The following is a 9,904-nucleotide window of genomic DNA, read 5'->3' as shown; positions in this document are numbered from 1 at the left end:
ACAATGCTAAGGGTTATGATTCTTACATTTTGATGAAGTATCTGGTGGAAAATGGGGTGACCCCAAAAATAATAGCTCAGGGTAGCAAGATCATGTGTTTCACCGACGAAGCTTTCAACTAACGTTACATAGACTCGTTAAATTTCCTCCCCATGAAATTGAGCGCTTTGCCTAAGGCTCTGGGTTTTGAGGCTCAGAAGAAAGGTTGGTTCTGCCATTTTTTTAATACTAAGGACACTCAAAATTATCGAGGGTCCTACCCGCCCGCCTCTTATTATGGGGTTGATACTATGATGTCTCATGAGAGGGAGGAATTCTTTAAATGGTACAATACGGTTAAGTGAGGTGTTTTTGATTTCCGAGAAGAGATGGCCGCTTATTGTTAAAATGATGTGGTGATCCTTAAAGAAGCCTGTGTGCGTTTCTGCACCGAGGTTATCAACACATCGGGTCTCGACCCATTGCAAAGTGTGACCATAGTGTCTCTCTGCATGAAAATGTATCGGTCCAATTTCTTGCAGAAAAACACTATAGCGGTCACCACTTCTGACAACTATCGTGCTAGACAAAAGAACTTTTCGACTGTCTCCATACAGTGGCTGGAATACCTGAGTGCCCGGGATAACATATTCATCAGACATGCTTTAAATCAAGGGGAAGTCAAAATGGGGCCTTACTACTTAGATGGTTTTAGCGACGTGTTCGGACGGCGTACCGCTTATGAGTTTGCTGGTTGTATTTACCATGGCTGTCCTCAGTGCTTCGACCCAAACACCTTTAACCCCGAAACACAAAAACTCTGCGGTGATATCTACTATGATTTCCAGGAACGAATTGAAACTTTAAAAAACACCTATGGTTTGAACGTGCTGGTGATTTGGGAACACGAGTGGACGACCCTGAAGCAACAGGATGCGGGGGTACAACGGTTTATGGAAACCTTGGACTTTCCTGAATGTCTAGAGCCCCGGGATGCGTTATTTGGGGGTCGTACCAATGCCCTCTGTTTACATTATGAGGTAAAGGAGGGTGAGAGAGTAGATTACTATGATTTCACCAGTCTGTACCCTTATGTCAACAAGACCAAAATGTACCCGGTGGGGCGTCCAACCATTGTTTATCGTGACTTTCTCGAAATCGGACATTACTTTGGATTGATCAAAGTCACCATGTACCCTCCTCGCGAGCTGTTCTTACCCGTGTTGCCTTACAGGTGTTCGGGAAAATTGATGTTCCCTCTGTGTAGAACGTGTGTGGAAACTGAAAATCAAACTACCTCTTGTCTGCACAGTGATGAAGATGACGGGTGTCTGGTGTAGCATTGAGCTTGACAAGGCGGTGGAGAAAGGTTACAGAGTCGGTAAGGTGTTTGAGGTTTGGCATTTTTCTGAAAAATCTGATACTCTTTTTGCTGATTACATTATGACCCATCTGAAAGGGAAACAGGAGGCATCGGGCTATCCCTCATGGTGTGTTGACAAAGAGCGATACATTCAGCAATATTTTGAAAAGGAAGGGATCCGTCTAGAGCCGGGGAACATAACTGTAAACCCCGCCAAGAGACAAATGTCCAAACTGATTTTAAACAGTCTGTGGGGTAAGTTTGGGGAAAGAAATTACCGTCTAAACACAACCTTGATTAAAACCCCTGAACAGTTTATAGAATTTATGTTTTCCAAACAACATGCAGTATCACACTTTCAATTCTTAAATGACCACGTGGCACAGGTCCAGTGGAGGGCCCCTAAAGATTTCCCCACCAAACAGGGGAACGTTAATGTTTTCATAGCGGTTTTTACCACGGCTTACGCCCGGCTTGAACTGTACAACTTAATGGATCAGTTGCAGGAACGCACGCTCTATCATGATACTGACTCTGTAATCTTTGTCACCAGGCCAGGGGATTGGGTCCCTCCCCTCGGGGACTACCTTGGGGAGTTAACGAGCGAACTAGATCCTCAGGAGTTTGTTTCAGGGGGTCCTAAGACTTTTGCCTACAGAACGGCTGCGGGTAAGACCTGTATGAAAGTTAAGGGTTTCACTCTGAACCATTGTAACAACAAGCTCATTAACATCAAGTCTCTGACGACCCTGGTAGAAAGTTTTGTAACAAGAAAGACGCGCCTCCTCGTGAGATTATTACAGCCGGAAATCAGATCTATCGAAATAAAAAGGGGTACACGTTGGAAAATAGATCACTAAACAAACGGTTCAGGGTGGTGTACAATAAAAGAGTGTTGAAGACTGATTATACCACTCTGCCTTATGGATATTAGCGGTGGTTTTGATAACAGACTTCAACACCCTTTCTCCTGTATTATAGCCTGTCCCTCCAATTCGGGGAAGAGCTATCTTATAAAGAACATCATAGAAGATGTGGACACAACCGTGTCCCAAGCTCTTGACAACATAGTGTGGTGTTACTCTTGCTGGCAACCTCTCTACGATGATTTGGCTTCGAAAAAAAATAATCTGAAATTTGTGCAAGGTCTCCCCGCCTCGTTGTGTGACGATGACTTGTTCCCGCCCGGTCAAACTAATCTAGTGATCCTTGATGACCTGATGGAGCAGGCCGGTGACAACAGTGAAGTGGAAAAAGCTTTCACAAAGTACACTCATCATAGGAATTTAAGTATTATTTATTTAGTTCAAAATCTATTTTTTCAAGGTAAAAAAAGCCGCACTATTAATTTAAATGCCAATTATATAATTATTTTTAAAAACCCCAGAGATAAACTACAGGTCACCGTCTTGGCTCGTCAAATGTACCCTAACCAGACCAAGTTCTTTTTGGAGGCATTTGAGGATGCCACCAAAAAACCCTATGGGGACTTGATTGCGGACTTAAAAGCACAAACCCCAGAAGACTTTCGCCTCAGAACAGGTTTGTGCCCGCCCGATTGGCCGGCAGTGTATGTGCTAAAGTAAAGGAAATACATAAGAATGTCTGTTCGGATTAAAAGAAATCTGCCACTTTTGCAAATGTTATTTGAGGGGAGCCCGCGCCATAGGAAAGCTGTGCTGGCAGGGGCCCCCTCGGATTTGATCGAGACCCTGTGTGAAATAGCTTTTAACATCTTACGCGGTAATATACCCCTAACCACTTCTCAACATTCTAAACTCAAAAAACAAAAAGCGGTTATCAAGATCATCGCTAATAAGAAGTATTCTATTAAAAGAAAAAGAAAGAAGATTAATCAAACCGGGGGTTTTATAGGACCGCTGTTGAGCATAGCCGTGCCTTTCCTAACCAGTCTTCTAGCTTCCAGAGTGGGTTAATAATGGAATATGCTCAGAAAATGTTTTTGATCCCTCAGGAGCAGCTTGAGAAACTGAGAAAAAATGTTGTCGGGCCAGAGCCCATTAGACAAACGGCCGAAAACAACCTGGACTCTGAAATGAAAGCTATACAGGCCAGGGCCGATTTAAATCAGTATTCCAAAGCTCAGTTGTATACCAACACGTTACAGCGCTACCTCCGTCTGGTTAGACAGGGTGAAAAAGATCAAAACATTTTAACTTTAACCATGGCCTCTCAAGAAAATGGTTCTGGGGCTGATGCGGGGGGTACGGTTGATAAAGATGTTGCGGTGACCGAACCTGTTGAGAGTTCAGAGGGAGATGTTGTAACGGATGATTTGAGAAACATGCCGGCCAGAAGCAAAAGACATGCAGAATATATCCTGCACAAAATGGTTCAGAAACCGCGGGTAACGGCTTGGAATGAACAGGGTGAATTTGTTTTTAAAGGACAACTGATCAAAGGTTCACACATGTTTGATTTGTTGAAGAGTGTCACTAGCACTAATAAGGTACCCGATAGTCGCCGACCTGTAGGCTGGAATGCTTTCCTACAGGCGATGGCCTGTCTGAACATGCCCCAATCAACAGTTCCTAACCAGGAAACGCGACAAAAAATCCGTCTGTGTAAAGAGGTGGAGCCTGATCTGACTCCGATATCTCATTACTCTGACCGTGCTGAGCGACCATCCTCAGGATCTATCCATCGTTGGGAAGCTTATTAATCTCATGTTTTTATTTGTCTCCCCTGTAAATAATGACCCGACAAACAATTATTTTTTTTTTCAAATGTTGTTCATTTATTTATACCATAAACCCTGCTTTGTATAAGAATTGTGTTGAATAAAAACAAAACTAATGATTCAAAGGCTGTTTTCATTATTTTTTCACCTTAACACGCATGACATCTTTTAAAATCCTCACAAGAACACCCCATCTGTATACATGGCTGGCTAGGGTCGTAAGTCATTGTGTTATAAGGGGGGGTCCACAGTGTCCTGACAAACTCTGCCACTTTTTTATCATTTTGGCCTAAATCCTCACTGTACAAGGCCATAATATCGGGGTATGACCTTCCTTTAGATCTATGATATAAGAAAAACACACAGTGTTGACCACAAGTGAAGGTCTGAAGACTTTGTACTTGACGACCGCTGTAAATGGTTTCTTGACAGTTGTTGAGCAGAAAGTTATTGATCTTCCGAGGGAAAGGTCTGAAATCCGGGGGGTTTGCATAGGAATCAAAAAATTCTCCACGGTGGTCCTCCCTTAGATAAATAGCCAGCCAATGTTCTCCGGGCATATTTTTAGGGTGTGTGTTGATTATGTACATTGCAGGTAAATTCTTGATCTTAAATTTAGGCAGCTGATCGCAGGCGTAGACTCCTTGAAACAGTTTCCGTGAGCCGGCCAGGGCATTCATGTTGTGGTTGAACTCTCTGGTGTTCATTTTAATAATAATCATACGGAACGTTTCTCCTCCGATTCACCTCAATAATGTTGTCAAACACAGCATACACGACCATATTTACAGTGCGTGGTAGAGGCTGCTTGAAACGCATCTCCAAACGCATATTGCCCGTCTTCATCAGTGAAAAATGTTGTCCACACTCTTCGTCAGGGGTCAGGTTGAAACCGTACAGGGTGTAACCGCTGCAGTATTCCCGGCGATCGATCAGCAGAGTTTGATCCTTGAGATGGCGACCCGTAGCCAGTACTAGACTGTCATATTCACGAACCGCATTGCCGTTTTCAAAGTCAGGTTGAAAAGGTCTGGATGGAACCTGCACACCATCGACGTACAACGCTATAAATTCCGCGTTATGTTTAAAGTTAAAGGGGTTCTTGTTGTAAACCCCGGTAAATGCATCATTATCCACGAGACCTATAATAACCTGTTTTGGGAGCTGTCCTAGAAACAGATTTTCCTGGTTCATCACCCGTGTCCCTGCGGGGATACTGTGGACTTTCATATAGACTCTTTCGATCGGGTACTCGGCGTTTGCCGTCATTAACGCCTGCGCGTGTCCTAGTTTAACCGCCGGGGAGACGGACACTTTTTTCACAAACAGCGAGGCCGATAATATGGTCAGTTTATATTTTTCCGTATCAGGGGTCATCAGACAAAAAGCATTTTTACTACGGATCATTTTAATTTTAATGTCTACCCCGTTGAGCATGAGTTTTTCTTGGAAAAATATGTCTGCATGGATATGCCCCATTAGCTCAAAGGTCCTCCCTTCTGTTGAAGAGGCCGTTCTTTTTTGCAAACCCTTATTGAGTCCCTCTGGATCCTTGTCGTCCATAGCTTCCGAGATGTCTTTGAAGAAAAGGCCGGGGCTGAACTGTTTGCTTAGGGTCTCCTCACTATAATTAAGTTTACACTCCATCATGGCTCTATAGGGGTAAGTATTGCTGCTTTGACTAATGAGCCGATCTCTTAGGGTCACATCCACCTGTGAAAACATGGTGGCCACCGGGTAATTGATGACCCCAGCGATGGCCGTATTCTCGATTGCATCGCCATCCTAATCAGTCACTTTACAGTTCATTAAAATAAATGTGTTATTCAAATCAATATAATCCTCGCCATTGCCAGCTATAAAAAACTCCAGAGGGGCCGTGTTTGAAATTGCAGATAGAGGGGGAATCTCTACATATATGATCTTATCTATACTCGTTTGAGTGTATGGAACTGTAAACAGATCCAGTTCTGATTTGACGCATACTTCCGATAGACTGTGGAAAAAAGACATGTTTAAAAGATGTATCCTGAGGCTCTATTTTTCTTTCTTTGAGACTTTCTTTTTGCAGGTTTTTTCTTGTGCTGCTTCCTTCTCCGAGTGTTTCCACGATATGTTGGAGAATGAGAGATTCTTCGTTTTTTGTTAGCCACGGATCTTCGTCGCCCTGGTGGACACATGCTGTTTCTTCTTTTACCCCCCCTCCTCGCCATTACCATGAGACCCGAACCCTCCTGATGCTCATGGCTAGCTGCCCGGTTCATAACATTGGTGAACACGTCACTAACAATATTTTTAGCCGCTGATTTCAAGTGGGGTCTGGCTATAGCAAAGCCTCTCTTAAGCAGGGGTACGGCCATTCTAAAGAGACCATGAAAGAGTCCTCCTAGACCGGCGCCATACATTGTGGGGGCTCCTACAAAACCGGGCAAGCCGTTCCATCTTGCATCTTGTAATAATCCACATAGGCGCTAGGATCTACATAACCCCTCGAGGTAGCCATTTTAATAATGTACACACTGTTTCAGGGGTCGAAAATGTAGTTTGACATTAACTTTACCGAAGCGGAAGGGTACGTTGATATTCTGATCCGATTTTACTTCGATCGTGATGTTGTCAAAGTGGGTCATTGAGACTGGTACGTAGTGTGGTTTGTCATAAGTAATTGTGACCATGTCATTGCTTTTACCTTTAATAAGTACATTTCTCAAAAGGGGGACATAACTATCCCAGACCCTCTGGTGGGTTATGATATCCGTATACACATAAAGAGTGTAAAAGCCGCCACACCACTTCTGAGAACCTGCTCTCTGTGTCCGAATAGAACCCTAATATACGCCCCAGTTGGCCGCTGGTTTGAATGCTAATACCTGGTTTTGACACCTTGTACACTCTGTTTTTAATAGGGTTGTAATATAGCTTGATGTTGGGGGTGCCTTCTGAGAACTGTTTATGCATCTCATCTAATATTTTATCCACATTGTCATAATAACCTCCTTGTATCGTGAATGTCCATTGACTCTTTTTTACATCATCAAAAATGGCGAAAGTGGCATCCTTATCTTGTAAAACAGCCCAAGTGTAAGGATACTGTATTTCCGCCAACCCCACTTCCCACGACCCCCTTAGATCTATAGATTTTCCAAATTCCAAATATTTCATTTTTAGGGTATATATCGAGAGAGGCGTTACTGGGTAGAGTCACGTAGAAGCCTCCTGATTCGATCTTGAGTATCGAAAGTAATGCCCCCAACACACCCGCGGGCATGTTGTTATAAGGATTGAATATCGCAAACCTGTTGTTCCGGGACCCAACTATTGAACTTTTCAGGCCATCCAAGCCATTTCATCAACACATATTTTTTCCGGTTCTGGGTTTTTTCAGCTAATATCTTTTCAACTCTGTATACACTGTCTTTACCCACAATAATTTTTTGTAACTCGGCTTCGTAAAACGTTCCTTCTATATTCTCCCCGTCATAGTCTTTTAACCGGTACACGGGGGGGTCTCTAGCCAACTGTTTGGTAACTGTAAAAGTACTCCTTAGCTTTGAAACGCGAACCACATCACAGATGTTGAACTTATAAGTAGTTTTTCCCTTCTTAATAAATGGTCCGTATAATTTTTTATAGACCTTAAAAGAATTACTTTGATCCACATCTATAGGCTTCATTTTAATACTGGTGTGATACCCTTGGTTGTAAGTATCGATAAAATCCTGAACTTTATCAAAATACTTGAACGTGTTGACCGCTGTAAAATATCTCCACATTTTGGTCTTTATGGTGCGGTTAAACCTCTCCACTACCGATGCCTTAAGCTCATTACCGGTGGTGAAATGATGTATTTTGTGTCTCTTCAGTAGATTCTGAAATTCTCTGTTGAGAAACTCTTTTCCTTTATCAGTCTGCAGTTTTTTAGGACATCGACCCTGGGACAATATATCCTCAAAGGCCCTTGTCACCGCCCGACCTGTTTTATTATGTAGAATGCGAGCCCAGGCATATTTTGATAACACATCGATACACATCAACATCAATTTGTGACCATTGTTATGTTTTGATAAATTTGACATATCGACTAGATCCATTTGCCATTGTGAGTCTATGTCAGTTGCATATACGCGGTTTCTTTTAAAGTTAATCCTGAGAGGTTTATGTAAGGTATAGGCGTCTTGTTCCCGTAACCATTCTGAAACAACCACATCATTAACCTTCACTCCGGCCTCAGCGAGTCCTCTTTGAAAACCCTTCTTACCCGCCAAACCCCCAATCTTGGCTGGGTTGTAGTATAGTTCCTGCATTTGGGGAGCTTGCCGAGTCATTCTGTCAAATAACCACACAGACCCACACTATGCGCAAAGTTTTTATACAAGGTTTTTTATTCAACTTCAGGAGAGCAGATACCCCTTTTTAGACATTTGAGAAAAGTATAACATACACAACAATTTTTTCTACGGTCCAGACAAAAAGAAATCAGATGATTGGTTACTTGATCTATATCAACAAATATACCTGTTTCTTTATCTTGTAGGCACACACCTCAGTTACATATGTAAATAAAACAACAATATGACCTATTTTAAAAGTAAACAGAGGTGTATTAAACATGCTCAGTAAAAGGTCATACAGATGTTGATGAAATGGCCTAATATCATTCTTGGCCCCCTTGAGCGCTTCATCCCAGTGTTCGTACCCCCCGGTCTTTGTTACAGCAGCCATTAACTTTTCCAGGTTTGAAAGTTGATCCTCATCGATGGTTAAATCTGTAGAGAAAAGGCTCGCGTTGGCTACTTTTCTGTCAAGCACATGGTGTAATAGCGCTCTCAGGTTAGCTGCAGAGTGTTGATGACAGAACCAGTTGCAGAAGCAGTCCAGGGTCTGAGGTCTTGGAGAGTAACCGCAGTCAAAGGGTTCCAGAGTGTATACAAAATCTGGGGAATAGAACCAGGGGTGATCCCGGGTTTGAAGAGGCCTGTAGAGCCTGTCGACGTCCGCAGCTTTCAGGTAAGACATTCTCTTTAATTTTCAACCATGATTGAATTGTTGCGCCTTTTATCCTATCTCTTCACTACGTCACGACACACCGCCCTCTTAGAAGAGAGTAGCCCCTGAGCCGTCAGACCCCCCTCCAAAACCCCACACGTCGTCTGTTTTATCATCGTCGTCGTCATTCAAGGGGGATATATAATCCATAATCCAGCATATTCTCCTTCTAACCAAATCCAGTTGCGAACATTTGGTCAAGATGTCAAAACCATCATTTATACAGTTTATGACCTCTTTCAAGAACGGCCAGTCCACGGCGTTAAACATAATTTCAGTAACCTGTTTTTCTGGATCCTCCACACCCCCTTCAATAGGGTTTGTAATCAGGGTACTGCTAAACAAAACCTTACGATCTGTAGTTAGAGATAGACTCTTCACCACTCTACCGTAGTTCTGCAAGCTTTCCCATTCACACCTTTCAAAACCCTGAGTCGGAGACTCCATTTCGCATTCTCTTGGACCCTCTTGCAAGCCTTCTAGAGTCTTATCCACAAGCCCCAGATCTCTCCAGGCCATCACCTTCAACCAGTCCTCATAAGAGTATTCAATTACCGTCTCAAAAGGTTCCAACGTACCCTCCTTCTCTCCCAAAGCAAAAAGCTCCACTCCAACATAGCTGGGATCCCTTTTAAAGCGGTAACCCCGTCGAGCCCCCCAGAACAACACCCAGGAGCGTTCAATCTTCAAATTGGTGAGTACAGGAACCCTTGCCCGGGATTGTTTCTTGCGGGGTTTCATGTTGATGTCGCTGGACATGTTGAAGAAGCGGGATGTTTCTGATGCTGAGAATTAAAGAGGTATTGCCTAAAAGC

The sequence above is a fragment of the Amia ocellicauda genome (assembly GCF_036373705.1).
Source record: "Amia ocellicauda isolate fAmiCal2 chromosome 11 unlocalized genomic scaffold, fAmiCal2.hap1 SUPER_11_unloc_3, whole genome shotgun sequence".
In the NCBI taxonomy this organism is placed as follows: domain Eukaryota; kingdom Metazoa; phylum Chordata; class Actinopteri; order Amiiformes; family Amiidae; genus Amia; species Amia ocellicauda.
The sequence above is the reverse complement of the archived record's forward strand: the minus strand, read 5'-3'. Positions refer to the sequence as shown.